The 19,672-nt window shown below is 47.4% G+C and overlaps 1 long non-coding RNA gene across 1 annotated transcript; it reads right to left on the reverse strand.

Moving 5' to 3' along the window:
- Positions 1-6,602: 6,602 nt before the first annotated feature.
- On the reverse strand, positions 6,603-19,363 carry LOC146334263 (uncharacterized). Its single transcript, XR_014786322.1, has 2 exons — positions 8,035-19,363; positions 6,603-7,100 (listed from the first exon to the last, which is right to left on the reverse strand). It is a non-coding gene; the product is annotated as an uncharacterized LOC146334263 (long non-coding RNA).
- Positions 19,364-19,672: the final 309 nt, after the last annotated feature.

The following is a 19,672-nucleotide window of genomic DNA, read 5'->3' on the forward strand; positions in this document are numbered from 1 at the left end:
GGGCTGGCTGGCTGGGGGGCCCGGGCCGCCCCGCAGGCGGCAGCGCTGCCTCAGCGGGGCCCTTCCGGACGGCCCCCAAAGAGCGAGCGGCTCTTCGAGGCGCGAGAAGTCGGCATCTGCTTGCACAAGAGTCGCGTCGGCTAATGTGTAGGTGCAGCTGGAGATGCTAATGTAAACAAAGATTCAGTACGAAAATCCCCCGGCGGCCAGCGCGCCTGCCTGTTGTTCAGGGGCGAACTGGCGAGTGGCCGACGGGTCTCGCGTTCCTCATCTTTAAAACGGGATTGGACAGGGCAGCCCTTCAAACAGACGCCTGCCATAGGGGCGAGAAGAAAGCAGGCCGTTTTGGACTTCAACTCCCAGCATTCCTGATCATTGGCCACACTGGCAGAGGCTTCTGGGAGTTGAAGTCCAAAAAACCCCAAAACCTGGCGCTCTAGCGCCTGCCCGTCCTTGAAGAGAGGATAGTATAGAGAGTCCCAATATTGGGGGAAAAGGCGGGATGTAAAAAAATAAATATAATAATAATAAAAAAAACTGAGATCATGGCATCTGGCCCCATCACTTCCTGGCATAGGGAAGGGGAAGAAATGGAAGCAGGGACAGATTTTACTTTCTTGGGCTCCAAGATCACCGCAGACGGCGACTGCAGCCATGAAATTAAAAGACGCTTGCTCCTTGGGAGGAAAGCTATGGCCAACCTAGACAGCACAGTAAGAAGCAGAGACATCACCTTGCCGACAAAGGTTCATACAATCAAAGCTATGGTTTTCCCAGTAGTAACGTATGGCTGTGAGAGCTGGACTATAAGGAAGGCTGAGCGCCGAAGAATTGATGCTTTCGAACTGTGGTGCTGGAGAAGACTCTTACGAGTCCCCTGGACTGCAAGGGGGTCCAATCAGTCAATCCTAAAGGAAATCAACCCTGAGTGCTCATTGGAAGGACAGATACTGAAGCTGAAGCTCAAATATTTTGGCCACCTAATGCGAAGAGAAAACTCTCTGGAAAAGACCCTGATGCTGGGAAAGACTGAAGGCAAAAGGAGAAGGGGACGGCAGAGGATGAGATGGCTAGATAGCATCACCGATGCAATGAATATGAACCTGAGCACGCTCCGGGAGAGAGCACAGGACAGGAAGGCCTGGCGTGCTATGGTCCGTGGGGTCACGAAGAGTCGGACACGACTGAACAACAACAACAACAGTAGTCGTCGTCGTCTCTGGCAGTTCTTCAAAGAGAGGAGTGTTTTCTGTAAAAGGGGGCCATCCTCTGTAGAAGAGGGCATGTGGCCACCCTGTCTACAACGTTAACCCGAGAGTAAGCCCCTGATGGGACATCCTTCTCTGAGTATAGGATTATTCTGATAATCATAAATCACTTTAATTGTATACTGTGAGCTTCATGGCTGAGGGGACAAATCTTTTTTTCCCCTCACAGCAGCTCTGTGAGGTAGGTTAGGCTGAGAGATGCTGACTGGACCAAGGTCACCCAGTGACTTGTGGCTGAGTGGGGATTTGAACCTGGGCTTTCCCAATCCTAGGCCAATCTCTCAGCCTACCCTCCCTCACAGGGCCATTGTGAGGGAAAAGAGTGGGGAAATACATGGACACCACCTTGGGCTACATGGGAGAAAGGCAGGATATAAATGCAATAAACTTTAAAATTGGGGCTGCTTCTAAGGGGACACTTGACAACATGCTTTTGCAGGGGTATCCCTCCTGGTTCTCCCCGCCCCCAATCCCCACTGGGTTGAGGTGTCAGATTATACTCTCTGGCATCTCTGGCACCCATATACTACGCTCAGCATCTAAGGCCCTCCTCTGGCTGCCTACACTGAGGGAAGCTTGAAACATGGCGACAAGGGAGAGGGCCTTTTCGGTGGTGGCCCCCAAATTATGGAATGATCTCCCTGATGAGGCCCGCCTGGCACCAACATCGTTATCTTTTCAGCACCAGGTTAAGACCTTTCTCTTCTCCCAGGCATTTGGCAGCATATGATAAGTTCTAACCTATCCTGGAATGTCTTACGGTTATTTGCTTTTGAGACTGTTTGTTTGGCGTTATTTTAGATATATGTTTCTTTTGTGTATATTGCCTGTTCATGTGGGGTTTTTTTATGTAAATGGTTTTTAATCTCTGTATATTTTTTTTAATGTTTTTAATCTTTATAAACCGCCCAGAGAGCTTCAGCCATTGGGCGGTATAGAAATGTAGTAAATCATCATCGTGGTGAGGGAAAATTTGCCCCTGGAGCTGTTCAGAGAAAGAGCACAGAGAAAGAGCACTACCCCAGGCAGTGCGGTAGGGAAGATGCTGTCCACCCTCTATCACCTCAGCCCCCAGAGGGAAAGTGCCGGCATGCAAGTGGGCAGAAATGGCTGCTTGTGCAAGGAAGCAGACAAGCGAAACCCAGAAGGCTGGCACCCAAACTCAGCACAAAGAATGCATTCTCAAAGGTGCCACAGGAAAACTTCTTTAATTGAACCCACCTTATTTCAGAAATTCAAAAGTTCCTTCATCAGGAACAATCTTATAAAATGCAAATACTGAAAACAGGCTAAGCCATCTTACAAGGGTGGTGGCTATCTTGCTTGAAAGATAACCACCACCTTCGTAAACTGGCTAAGCCCACTTTCAGCACTTGCATTTTATAAGATTGCCCCTGATGAAGGAGCTTTTGGGCCAGTTTGCACGACACGACAGCCCACTGTAGGTTATTTAACCCATGGGGAGACACTGGTGTGTGCGGCGTGTGTACAGCCACCATTTTGAATATACAACTCCTACTCCAGGGTTGTTTTGTGCAAGCATGTCTTATGTGAGGGTTAAACAACCCCTATTTTATCCTTGTTAAACAATTCCTGTTTTAGGGTTATGCAATCCTCATATAACCCTAAAACAGACCATGGGTTATGTGAGGGTTATTTAACCCTCGCATAACTCACGCTTGCCAGGTTCACACAACACCTGAGGGGTGGATATGCAACCTGGTGCCCAGGGGCCCCGCAGCTTGTCCAAACCAGGTCTTGGGGCTTTTCTACATGAAGCTTTTAACTCGCACTTTTACCAAGGCTTCTATTTCCGGTTTCTTTGGGGGATTAGGACCTGCTTTATGTGTTTTATTCCCCAGGGGTTTTTCTTTCCCTGCCTTTCTTTATGTTCCATTTTACAACCACTACGTGGTGCTGTGATAGAGCGGAATTGTGCAATTGCACAGAATTCCTATGGCGTTATACAGGCCGTTCAGAAAATAATACCACACTTTCCCCATTTTAAAAAAAAACAAACCAAGATAATGGTCACAATGCACAGGAGAGGCCCTGGAGGGTGATGATGTTGTGTAAAGCAGGGGAGTGAGCAGGGGTTGCACTGTATGTGAAAAATACATATATCTGCACAGAAATACAGGAGGATGAGTTTGGTAGCCCCATCAAGAGCATCCAGATCAAAATAAATGGAACAAAGAATAAAAGGAACCTGGTGGTCGGAGTCTACTACCGGCCACCCAATCAAGGAGAAGGCAAGGATGAAACTTTTGAAAAGCAAATTGCCAATGTTCCAAGGAAGCATGATGTAGTAGTAATGGGGGACTTCAATTTCCCCGATATTTGTTGGGAGACAAATTCTGCAAAACATGGCCCCTCCAGGAAATTCCTGACTTGTGTGGCGGATAACTTCCTCCTACAGAACGTAGAGGAAGGAACTAGAGGATCGGCTATCCTTGAGTTGATCCTAACCAACAGAGATGGCTTAGTGGATAAAGTAGCAGTTACAGGAACTCTGGGGGAAAGCGACCATGTTATATTTGAGTTCTTGGTTCTAAGGGAAGCAAAAGCCAAGTGTAGTTAAACGCATACCCTGGATTTTAGGAAAGCTGATTTTAATAAACTCAGAACAATGGTAAGTAAGGTCCCATGGTAAGCGACTCTAATGAGAAAAGGAGTCCAAGATGGGTGGGAGCTTTTAAAAAAGGAAATTCTCAAGGCACAATCACAAACAATTCCAACAAGAAGAAAAGGAGGAAGACAACAGAAGAAGCCAATGTGGCTTCACAAAAAGCTTAGAGATGACCTGAAAACAAAAAAAAAGGACACATATAGGAAGTGGAAAGAAGGCCAAGCAACAAAGGAAGAGTACAGGCAGGTAGCACAGAATTGCAGGGATGGTGTCAGGAAGGCTAAAGCTGAGAACGAGCTGAGGTTAGCAAGGGATGCTAAAAGCAACAAAAAGGCTTTCTTCAGCTACGTGCAAAAGACAGAGGAAAGAAATAGTGGTTCAGCTATTAAATAAAGATGGCAAAATGATAATAGATGACAAAAAAGGCAGAGGTGCTCAATTCCTACTTTGGCTCAGTCTTCTCCCAAAAGGGGGTCTATGACACCCCCCCCCCCCACAAAGGTGAAGTACAAGCTGAAGGGGCAGGATTGCAGCTTGAGATCGATGGGCATACGGTCAAGGAACACCTAATTACTTTGAATGAGTTCAAATCTCCAGGGCCTCTTGGAACCACTGTCTATTCTCTTTGAGAAATCATGAAGGACAGGTGAAGTGCCAGAAAACTGGAGGGCTAATGTTGTCCCTATCTTCAAAAAGGGTAAAAAGGAGGAACCTGGGAACTACAGACCAGTCAGCCTGACATCAATCCCAGGGAAAATTCTGGAGCAGATGATCAAGCAAACCCTCTGTAAGCACCTTGAAAACAATGCAGTGATTCCTCGAAGCCAACATGGATTTGTCAAGAACAAGTCCTGCCAGACAAATCTGATCTCATTTTTTGATCAAGTAACCTCCCTTGTGGACCATGGGAATGAATGCTGTAGACATAGTATACCTCAACTTCAGCAAAGTTTTCGACAAAGTGCCCCATGATCTCCTGATGAGCAAACTAGTTCAAAGTGGGCTAGATGAAACAACGATCCGGTGGATCCACAGTTGGCTACAGAATCAGACTCAGAGTACTCATCAATGGGATCTTCTCAAACCGGGGAGAGGTAACGAGCAGGGTACCGCAAGGCTCAGTCCTGGGCCCAGTGCTCTTCAACATTTTTATTAATGACTTGGACCAGGAGGTGCAGCGAATGCTGATCAAATTTGCAGATGACACAAAATTGGGCGGGATAGCTAATACTCTGGAAGACAGAAACAAAATTCAAAGTGATCTTATAGACTGGAGCGCTGGGCAGAAAACAACAGAATGACATTTAATAGGGATAAATGCCAAGCTCTGCACCTAGGAAAAAGAAACCAAATGCACAGTTACAAGATGGGGCATATGTGGCTCCACCACACTACAAGCGAGAAGGATCTTGGAATTGTTGTCGATCACAAGCTGAATATGATCCAACAATGTGATGTGGCTACAAAAAAAGCAAATGCTATTTTGGGCTGCATTCATAGAAGCAGAGCTTCCAAATCCCGGGTAGTTAGTTCCCCTCTACTCAGCACTGGTCAGACCTCATCTGGAGTACTATGTCCAGGTCTGGGCACATTTTAAGAAGGATGCAGACAAGCTGGAAAGGGTTCAAGAGGAGGGCAATAAAGATGATCAGGGACTGGAAACAAAGCCCTGTGAGGAGAGACTGAAAGACCTGGGCATGTTTAGCCTTGAGAAGACTTGAGGGGAGACAGTATAGCACTCTTCAAGTACTTAAAAGGTTGTCACAGAGAGGAAGGCCAGGATCTCTTCTTGATCATCCCAGAGTGCAGGACACGGAATAATGGGCTCAAGTTACAGGAAGCGATTCCAGCTGAACATCAGGAAAAACTTCCCGTCAGAGCAGTACAACAGTGGAATAGATGACCTAGGGAGGTGGTGGGCTCTCCCCCACTGGAGGTATTCAAGACTAGGCTGGACAGCCATCTGCCAGGGATGCTCTGACCTGGATTCCTGCAATGAGCAGGGGGTTGGACACGATGGCCTTGTAGGCCCCTTCCAACCCTACTATTCTATGAATCATGAGCACACAGTAAAAGCCTCATGTAGAAAGGCTATCTCTGAAACACAGTGGGCTTAAATGAAGAAGTTTCCACGTGGCACCCTTGAGAATGTTTTTTGCATTTCGTGCAGTGAAGCAACCACAACATCCTCCTGTTCATTCATCTGTGCTCCCTCTTCAGGTGGCTGCAGCGGCTTCTCGCTTGCTGATGTGCTTCCTGTGAGCAGTGCAGGACAGGAACCTGCACCCCAAAACCACAGGCAAAGCGAGAAGAGGATAAATTGCTGCCTAGTGGTCACTTGGAAATGTGGTTTTTACAACAGTGGTCAGCGTGTTCAGTTTCAGTGGGATTTCTGAATTGGGTTGCAACCTGGGAAAACAATGCTGATTCAGATGCTATAAACACAGGTGGAGGCAGCTACTGGCTAATAAGAACCCAAGCAGGTTCTGCCAGCTAGTCAGAAGAAGCTGATGCCATAGATGAATGTGGAATGATCACTCAGACTTTCTAGCCTGACCACTGGATGCCTCTCAGGAAAAAGAGATTTGGGCACACAGAGAACCAATAACCATTTTTGTTGCTTATTCCACTTTCATGGTCTAACTCAGGGATGTCGAGACCCTACATTATGTCAAGCTTAAAAGAATCCACAGCATTACAAAAAGGACAATGTAAACAGAAATAGTAAAACTTTATTTTTACATATATAATTGGCAAAGATGCAACAAAAACTAATAAACAAAAACAGCTGTCTTGCAATAACCTGATCAGCTCTGTTTTATTTAGCTGCTACATTTATATCCTGCCTTTCCTCCAGAGAAACCCAAGGTGGTGTATATGATCTTCCTCTTCACCATTTTATCTTCACAACAACCCTATTAGGTAGGTTAGGCTGAGTGAGTGACAGGCCCAAAGTCATCCAGTGGGCTTCATGACAGAGTGAGAACTAGAACCCAGATCTACGCAGGCCAGTTCTAACACTCTAACCACTGCACCACACTGGCTCTCTGGAATTAAAGGAGGAGAGACAGGTTACTAAGGAAGCGTACAGGCAGTTAGCCCAGAACTGTAGAGAAGATAAAGTCCAGAAGGAATGGAAGTTAGCGAAAGGATACCAGGAACAAGGGCTTCTTCATATATGTTCAAAGTAAAAGGAGAACAAGCTGTAAGCAAGCACAAAAAAGGAAAATTTATCTGAATTCTTCTAGACAAGTAATACTTGATATTTTTACCTTATTCTTTGAATTGCAATTTTTTCCTGCTTTACTTGAAAACAGGATTGAGTTCAAAGAACTGTTCTAACATTTCTCCCTTAGTTTTTCCCCAAAGAGCTTTTAGAAATAAAGAGCTACAAGAAAGGTTGTGCATTAAGCATCATGGGCATACAAAGTGATAAACTTCGTAACCTGGAGCCATCAATGAAGTTCCTTTCCAAAAATCACAACAGAAAATGGTTTACATTTTATGCGATATGCAAACAGACACAGTGCAGATTGTATTTCTTCAGTTTAGTAACTGAACTGTGTAACTGCTCTTGTGTTTCTCTACATTAAAACTTTTCATAAATGCTAAGGAAGGAATCATCATGTATTTTCATTTAAAGGTGAATGGGCAGCAAAATGCTACATGAAGTTCAATGAAAGCATAAAGCAAAACACACGGGGTGAGGATCCCAACTTTACATATGCACTACTGAAGTCTGAACTGGCTGTGGCAGACAGGAAACATCCTGGGGATATGGCAAGTTGCTCAATGAAAACACTGAGCAAATATTGGCCCTGGGAAGAATGCCAGCACGAATTGCATTCTCAAGCCGAATAGCTTTGGTGAGAGTGTGTGTGGGGACTGTAGCAAGGTTTACACATATACACACACACGGCCAAATCCCTGTGGTTCTGTTCCAGTTGGGTCCAGCAGAAGCTGTTTTATTTATGAACTGCAAACTTTGGGGCATCATGCAATTTCTTCTCTCCCCCCACCCCCCCAAACTTTGTTTAGCTCACCTGCTAATCTGTTGCTTTGGTTGGTCCTAATGAAGTTATTACTTATGTTACTGTGACACCCGCCCCGCCCCACAAGCCCATTAATGCTACCTACAATTTCAACCCAAGTCAGCATTTCCAGACTGGCCTGCAAGGAAGAGGTCCCTGTTTCTGTACAGATGTTTATTTCTTCTTCTTCTTTGGCCTGGAGAGGAGAGACTGTCCAGTCACTGCAGTGAAAAAGCAGTAGCTCCCTTCTTTGGTTCTTGTTATAGCCCAGCAGATGTGAGCATTTCACAGCTCGTGTCAATGACTGGAAGTAACTGAGCAGTTGTCTGTGACCCTCGGGCCCGAGCCATGAGCCAGTCAGAAACCTCAGTCACCTCCCAAACCCATCTCCAGGGAGGGAGGTCATCTCTAGAGTACACGAAAAATGACAGCACCTCTGAGGCCGCATACTGCTTTGCAAAGCAGCTCAGGTGAGGATCAGGTGACAAGACTTGCAGACAAGAGCTCGAAGTAAAGCCTCTTGCTTCAGAGGCTTTACTGCTGTGGAGAAAAATAAGGACATCCTGAATCAGATCTCAACGCCAAGCCCAACGTCCCTCCCAACCCACTGCAGTCTTGGAAGTATCCGAGCCCTCGGCCTCCCCAGGTGTCCCCCAATGCGAAGAAATACACCACGGCCTCCCCCTTGGCTCAGCCAAGGCCTCCTGCATTCCCTTGCCACGCTTAAATGTTCCTTCTTGCAAGGATGCTCATCCCCTACCACAGACTCCCCCAACCTGGTGCCCTCCAGATGTTTTAAACTACAAACCCCAGGATTCCTGACCCATGGCCATGCTGGCTGGGCTGATGGCAGCTGAAGTCCAGGACATCTAGAGGGCACCAAGTTGGGGACGGCGGCTCTGTCTATATGCCACACGCAGCTGGACACCCAGGCTGGTTCGTGGTTGGAGGAAGGTGCCCTGAATGGGAACGCACGCTCCCACTCTGCAGCGGCGAGACAGAATTCTATGCTCTGTATCGAAATTCTATGCTCTGTATCTTCCCCGCCGACTACCAAAATTTAGTTTCCTGAACCAGAAAGTTCAGAACTTGTACCAATGAAAAACAACACTTTTATCGATACTTGCCAATTTATTTTTTCTTCAGGGTGACAGCACATTTGCCTGCTTTTAGCGGTGCGCCTGTTGCTTAATATGGAAAGACAGGTCAGCACCTCAAGCCACGAACAACTCCAAACCTGGAAGCAGTCACAGGTGCAAGAAAACGTGCCAGTTCTGGCGCTGAGGAGAAAGCTCGCAAGTAGAGCTGGTTCCTGTCCTAGGACAGCTTTGTTGCATTCCGTGGGTGGAAGAAGAGCGGGAGCAAAAACTGGGCTGCCATTTGGCAGCAACATTTATCACCAACGTTGCAGCCCCATCACACCCCCTGGCCAGCTGCCCTCCCATTTGTCCTTGCACTGTGAGCCACCGTTTACTGAACAGACTGGTGAGCTATTGATCAAGCACTATTCCACTGCAGCTGATCAGGCAGGAAGCTTAATAATTCCAAAGTACCTTCAGAGCTAGGTCTGAAAGGATCAAATCCCCCAAAGACCTTGGTTCGCAAAGGGCGTCTAAACGGTTACTTGGGCAGGAAAGGACAGAAACAGCAAATGAAATAGAGACACCGGCTGCACTGGAGGAAAGCAAGGACACCGTAGGGACTCGAACCCCATCCTGGAAACCAGGAGTGCCAACCACCAGTGTCTTTTGCTTTTTTTTTTTTGGCAATGCAACAAGGAGAAAAGCAAAACCTGAGAAAACACAGTTGTTCTCTCAGGAAAAGAAAAACCTTAAGGTATTTTGACGAAATCTGCTCCACAAAGCTTCCGCTTCTGACCTCTCCCTTATTGAGACCTGAAAGAGTCGTAGCACAGAGTTGCAAACACCCTCCCCAACGCCACCTACGCTGAACACCACCAAAGTCTGTTCCCAAGCCAAAGAGGTTCTCCCCACCCCAAAACATGTCCCTCGGCCAGAATGCAGACAACTGCTAATCCTTCCTATTTGTAGGAGAGAGCATTTAGACTTTATTTGTTCAAGATTTGTGCTTATCGCATCATCATCAGTACTCGGCTATCTAGGAGTCATCAAGAGTTTGGATAATTACCTTCCTTCAACTGCGGAGTTAGCTTCCAAATGAGAAGTTACAGACCAAATACTCTCACTGCCAGATCTAGTTTGGGAGCTGGTATTTTAAATGCATTACCTTGAGCACAGCACCACTGGACAGGATCCAAGCTTTAGCATGGAGTCAAGGCTTTGTGTTGTCTGAGCTATGTACTGAATAGCTGCTCCTGGAAAACTCTTAGCAAAACATCTGGTTGCAGCAGAGTCCCTGCCCTCCTCCCCACTATGCGCTTGTCCATCAGTGGATTGCGAGATGTAGACCGGAGAATTACTACTGGGCACATTAGATATCGGCAGTAACGTTGCCGGCCCGCTCTGCAGTTACTGCAAAGGGCACCTTTTTAGGACTTCTCGTGTGTGTTCTCTTGCTGGTGATACTGGATAAACCAGTCTTTCCCAGTCCGTGTTGCTTTGTAACCTTAGCATTGGTTCTGCCTCCAATTACATTGCGCATTACGAGAGGTCTGTGAGGCTCCACGGCATAAAGCCGGCCTTTGGATGGGGATACCTGATAGGCATTAAGCACACCAGGCCTCAACCCATCTTGCCTCGCCGCAAAGCGAGCGATGGATGGAATTCAAGTAGCACCATTTCAACTGCAGTTTTCAGCATGAAGCTGGGTTAGCCATTTTAAACGGAGGCGGCAGAATGGGAGATGGAATTAAGTCTCCCTTGAAACAGCCTGGGTTTTATGCTTGGTGTGGAAAGAGAGAAAAGATGGTTCACCTGTTCCTGTGTCCACTGGAGTGTGAATTCGTGTGTCTGGCAGTTCCTCCTCCTGATCTGTGAAAAGCAATCTAAAGACACTCGTGCGACCCCAGCCCTTCCCAGTGACGCCACAGCAAATGGGTAGAAATGGGTGTTGAACACAGCTATTCTTACTGACGTGGCTTCTGTGGCTGATCGTGCAGAGCTGGCTTTGTTTGGGTGTCTGTGTTCTTGAGCCGGACTGTTAAAGAATCAGAGAAAGGAGAGACCCCCCCCCCCCCAAGCATTGCACTGATCACTAACTGGTGGGATGTGATGTTCACTTGCCAGTAAAGCCTCTTGAAGGTTTGAGTTCTTGTGTCAGTGGTATCTTAGCTGCACCTGGAAGAGACTAAAGGCTTCAATGCACCCCCCCCCCAGCCAAAGAGGAACAAGAACACGTTACCTAAAGCAGCACAGTCAAACCCTGCACGTGTCTCAGACACACAAGGACCGTTTACACTGGAGGATTGTGTTCGACAGATCAAGAGCTCCTTTCAAACCACAGGCATTTGCCACTCAGCTGGCTTTCCCCGCCAACAATCACTCCTCCACACCAGAGAAAAGCTGATTCATATGCTCTTTGCAAGCAGATCAAGCACACTGCATCCTATTACTTGCCAGCTGAACAGATCTGCTGCAGACACGGTTATCTCTGCGAAGTCTGTAAAAAAAGAAGAGCTGGGAAAAGGTGAGCCCCCCACCCCCACCCCTGTTCAAAACCATCATTGCTGTGATTGTGTACGAGTCACTCACTGCAGAGGGCTGGCCGGGGCACGCATGCGCACACAGGGTGTGGCAACAGGAGAGTCACTCATCCTGGAATGCAGCTTCCCAAGTGGTGGACTAGCATCTACGCATTATGAGACAAAGCCTCTGAAACAAAACACTCAACAGTTGCCCCCCTTCTCCACCCCGCAGCCTGCCATGAGGTTAACTGGGAAAGGGTGACAGCTCAGTAGGACTACAGGAGATGGATGCAAACAGATTTCAGGGGCGTGCATGCGCATTTCTAAAGATGAAGACTGACAAGTGTCGTTCTTGGGTTCAGGTCCGGACGCGCACATGTACCAATTCTAGCCTTACGGATTTAGATTTTGCCTGGTCCAAGTGACCAAGGCCGAGGCTCTGGGAAGAACCGAGCTGTTTAAGTGAATCAGTAATTACTTACCCCAAACCGCTAAGTGTTTTTCCCCCACTGGTCTAGTTTTACGCATTTTAGAAATCGTCCCTTGGTTTTCCTTAGTTACAGGACCTCTAAATGCCAAGTGCCTGGAACTACACTCGGTCTCAGTGCAATGGGGAACAGAGGGACATATATTCTGCAAAGACTCTCCTGCCTGATTTAGAGTATCAGTCTTCTGTGCACTTTCTGCTCTCGTCCATTAAAGACCAGGCGTTCACGGAGAAAGAGTCTGAAAGATCGACAAGAATGCCCCCCGCCCCTACCAAACACCACAGATCTATTCACAAAACAGCAACAGCACATTTTATTGAAACCCAAAAAAGACGACAAGAGAGCTACCTATTCTTGGAGATTGCGAGTCACTTTATTGCAAAGGAGTTAATGTGCTCCCTCTTGCAGGGCTTGTGCAACTAGTCGAGCGCTACGACATGCAGAGTTTCTTTGCTCTGTGACGCAAGTTCCGTGGTTTAATATTTACGGCCGCCTCCAGAGCTTTAGCATGGAGCCCAGCCATCTGGCCATTTTGTCAGCACCACCTGGGGCGGCCTGCGCGTCTCAAGCGGGCGAGGCAATCGAGGCCCATGTGCCCAGAGCGAAAAGGTAGATCGAGGAGAGCAGTAACTCACTTGGCAGGCAACTGGGGGCCACAAGCCACCCAGCCCATGCTTCGATCAGCAGCCAAAAGGGCCGGTGCAAACCTCTCGGGCTCCTCCTACCTAGTCCACACAACCCTGAACATCTGCTAGGCAACCCGTCGTTCCCTGACATGCAATACTGGAAGAAGCGGTGAGACTTATCTGTGACAGTGAGGCCTGCTGGCTTACACAGCTCCCAGATGGACGGAAGCCAAATTCCTCTCCTGAGCAGTGCTGAGCACCTGTCTGAGGTAAACAAGCAACACGGCACAAGCCTCCTCCTCCTCCTCTCCAATCCAAGACAGTTGATCCAAGACTACAGCGCATTGCATTACTCTCTCTCTCTCTCCCGTTCCATTAAGATTTAGGAAGAATTCACATCACGTTTGGGATCGGTTTGGCAGGAAGCACCTTTGCCGTTTTCCCCTGCAGGTTTTTCTTTCAACGGAAAGACCACACTGTAGAACTGGGATTTGTCTCCTTGCTTTACTGCTGGCTGCTCACTGCACAGAGCTTGGGAAATTTCACGGGACATTTCTCAAGGATCCAAACACTTCAAATTTGCCTGTTCGCTGCTTATGGCTTTGCGGGTTTCCCCCCGCGGGCCGGCACTGGATTTTCTCTCCTTAACATCGGGGCATTTTCCGCCAAGGAAGAGGCCATGGGATATTTCTGCCTCTACTTATCATTCACAATGAAGCTGCTCCCTCTGCTTAGCGGAGGCCATGCTCCGTCCCAGGCTCCGAGAGGCCAGGTCCTCAAGACGGATCTGAAAAAGGTCTAGACAAGAGTTGTCCCCCCGCCACGCCCCTCCCCGAGACACAAGACAAGACACATTTCAAGCTATCAGCATTCAGGGGAGGTCTCCCAGTTTTAATGAAAAATCGTCACGACTCTCGCTTACATGAAGCTATCGAAGCCTGTGGTCGTTATCTGGCTGGGTTCGGTCGGTTACAGAATCAGTTACACAAGACTGGGCAGGAATGCAGAACATTGCTAGACGCAAAAGACTCATTTACAAAAGGGAACAATCAAAAGCAGAATCTTACTTGAAACATTATACAAGCTACCATCAGAAGGAATCCCACACCAGGATCACAAGCTCCATCCTTCTCCCTGCAGCCTCTACAGTGGCATTAAGACATACTAAGCACCTGGAAGAAAGGCCAAAAGAAAACCACAAACCGCTGGATCTCAGGTGTGAAGACTTCCAGCCCACCCCAGCCAACACTTAGCTAGGCACGACCTCCCCAGGAGCCTGAACGTTTGAATCCATATTCGCGGGCGTTTCTTTCTCCCTGCTTTCCTTCTCCTCCCCTTTAGAGGGGATGCGGGAGAGTTTGCGCCCTTCGCTTTATACCCGCAGCGTACAAGCTGGAAGGGGCTTTCGTCGAGGCATCGTTCGATATTGTAAAGGCCCGTTTCTTCTGAACGTTTTTGCTTGGGTTGTTGAGAGTTACTTGCCAGTCTAGAAGCTGAATATTCTTTTTGGGGTTCCAGGCCTAAAGTTACTGGTATTCTGGGAAAGGAATCTGAGAAGAGTTATCACGCCCCCGCCCACCCCAGCCAGTCAAGCCAGATGCCCCTCCATCCCACGTTACATACACCGACACGGAAGTTCTCTGCGTTTTCCCTAAGAACTTAGCTTCCACGTTCCCAGCTCTTCTGCAGTGGTGGCTGAACGACCACGACTCCTGAACACAAACTCCAAGTTTAGGGACTGTCCTTTGCTCCCTGGGGAAGAAGCGGCTTCGGCCTCTGGGTGGTGTCCGTGCCACAGTACTGCAGGACCACATTTCTAAACCAAGCCACTGGGGACGCTACAGAACCTGCAGAGAGGCTAGAAAGAAGCTGGTGTTCATCCCCCCCCCCCCCCGCCCGAGGCCAAGACCCTGGGCAGCCAGGGGGGTGGCATACTTAGCACTTTGCGGAGAGGAAACGTGCAGTTACACACAGCATCCTGGACTGGCAGGTCCCCGAGCCAGAGCTCCCCTGCTCCTCCTCCACTATGGCGGCCAAGAAACGGCCACCTCTTTCTAACAGCTGCCATCAGCAAATCCTTCCTCAACATGCCGCCTTGGCTTTAGGGGTTTGTTTTACACTGGAGCCACCAAGTCCTCCTCAACAGGCTTCCTTTGATATATTTATGTATTTAAGCACTGGAACTTTGAGCATCCTCTGGCTCTACACACACCTGATGGGACAAAAACTCAACAAGATTGTGGGGCCTCCCTCCCCGCAAGGAACGCTGCCCCCCCAGCTCCTCTTAGCAGGAATACTCTACCCCTTTTTCGGGTGCCTTTGCTGTTGCTGCTACCTGCGGCGCTCTCTGTCCACCAGGATCTCGACTCGCCCATTCTAGGGAGGTTCACAGCCACACAGACGCTAGCTACCATTCTCGGAGAAGGCCAGGCGAAAAAGCGAGCATTTCTAACCTCGGGAAGGTGGCACGCACACGAGGCCGGCTTTCTGGCGTAGACTGCCCATTCGCTTCTCAGCAAGAGACAACGAGCAATATGCCTGCAAAGAGAGAGACCTCCCACGACCCCAATTCCCTGCCCCGCTCTAGCAAAAGAAGCCCCTCCACAAGGACTCCTCCAGGGAACTGCAGAGAGCTCTCGCTACCATCGGGCGACCAACTACACAGATGTTACGGTCTTCACTTCCCCCCCCTTCGCGCTTCCCCTAAAAAGGACTCTGGACCATTCTACAGGCTTCTAAAGCTAAAGTTCTTCCCACATCCTCTTGCTGAGGAGCGATCTTGCTTTCCGTGCCTTCTTCCTTTTCTAGCTTCACCAAGTTGGAACGGCTCCTCAAAGGCCTGTCTTCCTAGCTTCACGACACGGTGCCAAATGCCACCTTGCTTAAGGTTTCTGATTCTAGTCCTTTGGCAGCTGCACTGCAAATGCTTTTAAGACCATCCTTCCCACCACATCCCTCACAAACAGCTCACGTCAAGTCCTGGAGGAGAAGCTACCACAACAGGGCTGCAAGTAACCTTTTCCCACCACGCATATTCTGCGCTAGCTCACACTGAGAACTACGGATTTCGAGCCTTTTGCCTTCGGTCCTTTCTTCCCTCCTCCTCTTGGCTACTTTTTTCACATGCGCCACAGCCGCGTCAAAAGATCTTTGCTCCGCTTTTCCCTTTTCCTGGATCCTCTTCTAGGTTGCCTTCTACCCTTCTCTCTTCTAAGTCTTGCCTCTGGAGAAGTCTTCCCAGTCTCGTTTTTCTACCTTCAGCAACAACCTAGGCTTTTTCTTTTTACGAAAAGGCTTCTCTAGTTGCCTTTTTAAACAAGAGTTGCCTTCCGTTTTCTCTTCCTTTTTCATTCTGCTTGAAGCAGACTTCATATTCCTCTAACCTTTCAATACTTTATATTCAAAACTAGTCTTCAGTTAGTTTGAAATGCGAACAGAGCTTAATTTCTCTCTGAAATTCCTACATTTATCTTCTTTTATTCTATCTTTTTTCTATGTTCAAGTACCTTTTTTCTTTTCTTGATTTTCTTTAAAATCTTCAATTATTATTTTTCTTTAGTTTTCAGTTTGATCTTGCTTGGCTAAATGTTCTTTTGTGCTCTTTTAAAAAGACCACAGTTTATCAACAATATGCTGTCCCTCCCTGTTTTATTAGTTCTTCTATTTTCTTTCAATATCCTTTTGATTGAAAATTATTGCCTTTCCTAACACTTTTAAAGAACAGATACCTAATTAGATACATCTTTTTTGAAGTTATAAACTATAATTAATATTTCAGTAGAGTTAAATCTCTTCCTTCTACTTTAATAAATATTAGCTATAGTTTTTAAAATAATTCTAAGCTCTTTTTAGTCTCCTTTTTAGACCCATTTTATTCTTCACCCAACCACCGACTCCAACCCGCAGCCTCAGCCTCCCTACAGCTCTGACAAGGGAGGGGAAGATACCAGTATTTATAGTCCAGGGTAGTCTCACTGACTTAGAATGTGCCTGCTCCTTCCGCCACTGATGTCACAACATATAGTTCCTGACAGCTTTAATAAAATGTATACAAACGTGTTCCTTTTAAATGCTTGCTCATCGCACAGTTTGGGTGGGAGATTAGTATTTCCTCCCCAAATTAATACTTTCTGGAAATTGTTAAGAGCACTTCATACCGTTCCTCGAGTTATCTTTTTGTTAGCGACGTACTTGTAAATGCCAGCTTGACACAAAAAATTAAGTAAATAAAGTGCTGGGAAGGACTGAGGCTGTATTCTTTCCTCATGTAATTTAGAGTTGCAGTGGTAAACATACTTACCTGGGAGTAAGCCCCATTGTGTTCAGCTGGGCTTTCTTCTGAGTAGACACGCGCAGGATTGAGTATCAAAGCTAGAAAGATAAATGTGGCCGGGGGTTTTCTGCGTAATCTTTCAACTACAGATAGGCAAAATCAGCCTTGTTTCTGAACATAATAAATGGCATGTTGGCTTTAATTTAATTGTTTTATTTTCTTTATTGCCTTTATAGGTTAGGCTGAGAGATGGTGACTGGTCCAAGGTCACCGAATGAGTTTCATGGCTGATGGCCAATTTGAGCATGGGTCTCCCCTGCCATAATGTGACAATCTAGGCACCATGTCATTGAAAGGAATAATATAATAAACCTGAACCCTAACCTTGAATATAAGCGTCTAACAACACAGTGTAGGTTTTTCATTAAGTATACGAAACGTCTTACAGATGGGGTCAACAGGAGGAATTGCCATATGGGCCTACAGTCTCCACCATCACAGTTTCCCTTTGTTCAACATATACAGAACACAGGCCTTCTCATATTGGCATTTGATGCCCGAGGGATGGGCAGCATAATCCTAAGCACATTCACCCAGGAGTAAATACACTGCCTTCCATGGGGCTTACTCCCAGATATGAATGTTTAGGATTGCAGCTTAAAAGATATAGCTAAGAGAGTTAGTGCACAATCCTGTTTAGACAGAAAAAACTCCTAGAGCTCCCAGCATCCCCTGCCAGAAAAAAGTTCTACAGCCCCCAGTATCCTATGCTGGCTGGCTGGGGAATGCTGGGAGTTGTAGGGCTTTTTTTTCTGTCAAAACACGCATAGGATCGTGCCCTTAAAAAGAACATAAGCAATCTACTGGATCAGACCAAAGGCCTACCTAGTCCAGCATCCCTGTTGCCCACTGTGGGCAACCAGATGCTGTAGGGAAGCCCACAAGCAGCCCTCTCCCGGTGTTGTTCCCCACTGGCATGCTGCCTCTGATCCCGAAGGCTGCAAAAAACAAACACGCCCCATGATGACTAGTAGCCATGAATTTGCCTAATCCCCTTTTAAACTCATTGAAGTGGCAGCCATTGTCACATCATGTGGCAGCGAATCCCATAGTTTAACTACATGCTGTGTTGAAGAAGTCCTTCCATTTGTCTGTCCTGAATCTCCCACCCTTCAGCTTCACTGGATGACCCCATTGGGTACTAGTATTATGGGAGACGGAGTGAGAATAACTTCTCCCCATTCACTTTCTCACCACGTGTAATTTTATACACCTCCATCATGTCCCCTCCTTAGACGTCATCTTTTCCAAACAGCAAACCCCCAAACATCTCATAACGAAGGTGTTTGGGACGGCCCTTTTCTGCATTTTCCCCCAGCTCTAGTACAAACTCCTTTTCTGAGGTGCAACTTCCAGTCGCTCAACTTTAGCTCCCTGGTTGTGGGTGTCATTGAGCTTCTGCAGAGTGACAGAAAAAACAGTGTTTTGTTTTTTATGAGAGGAGGACGAAAACAAGAGAGCACAATCCCACACACGTTAAGGCAGAAAGGGAGTCCTGCAACTTCCAGCGGGCTCCAGCCAGCATGCTGGGAACTGTAGGACTTTTTTTTCTGTCTAAACATGCATGGATTGCATCCTTAGGCTGTTTAACTAGGGTTGCCTCGCAAGCATACCCTTGACGTACTAAAGATTATAATCAGAGTTTATTCCTTTAGGGATCTTGTTGCATCGTTAGGGATGCTTTTTGTTGTTGTTGCTGCCGGTAGTGTTAAGTTTACTCCAAAATAAGGCCAGGTTTATAAGACCTTTCTCTTCTCTCAGGCATTTGACAGCACGAGTTTTTCATGAGGCCCTGGATTTATCTTACGGTTGTTCAAAACTGTTTTAGATGTATGTTTGTTTGAGTATTACATTTCTATTCCTCCCAATAGCAGAAGCTTTCTGGGCGGTTCACAACAATTAAACAATATATAAACATACTCGATAGATTTACTCTATACCCCAGAGCTTTGGCTATTGGGCGGTATAGAAATGAAATGAATAAATTTTATCTGACTCTTTGCAAGGAAGTTACTCATCCTCCCATTTGTCCCTAAATCAAGAGTTTTCATTAGAGAATCCAGCTTCAGTAGGGAGCTTTAAAAATATCTTATGTTGTCCGCACGTATGCCGTCCGTTTGTATGCTTTTTCGTGAATGGTTTTACACTTTGCCTAGTGTATTTTATTGGTTAATTTCTGTAAACCGTCCAGAGAGCTTTGGCTATGGGGCAGCATAGTGATGTTTATCATCACCATCATCACCCACGGGATGTGGTGGGGGTGTTGTGTGTGGCAATCATACAATAAGAGCCGACAGCAGCTGCCTTGAGGCAACAGAGCGAAATGGAATCAAAATGGAGGCCGTGTCGATGCTTTGACTCTCTGAGGAAAAAACCAGGCGGGCCCAGACGAGGCCGGGCGCACGCAGCGCGGAGGGATACCAAACGTGCGACCGAAGAGGGGAGGGGAAGGAAGTCCCGGTTCGTGTCGCAGCAGCCTCCGCTCTTTCAGTCGATGGGCGGGGGAGTGTGGGAGGCCGGTTCCATCCGGCTCAGGCCGGTCCCAGCCAGTTCGCGCAACGTCTGTTGTGTGCCGCAGTGACTCAGTGCGCATGTGCGAGGGCGGAGCGCTCTCTTCCGCCCCCGCCCTGGCCTTGCCGCTTGTTTGCGCCGCAGACGTCCAGTGGAGGCTGGTGACTCCTGTTCTGGTGGGG

Source organism: Heloderma suspectum, chromosome 17 (genome assembly GCF_057233095.1).
Source record: "Heloderma suspectum isolate Gila_16-S chromosome 17, 16-S_ref, whole genome shotgun sequence".
In the NCBI taxonomy this organism is placed as follows: Eukaryota; Metazoa; Chordata; class Lepidosauria; order Squamata; family Helodermatidae; genus Heloderma; species Heloderma suspectum.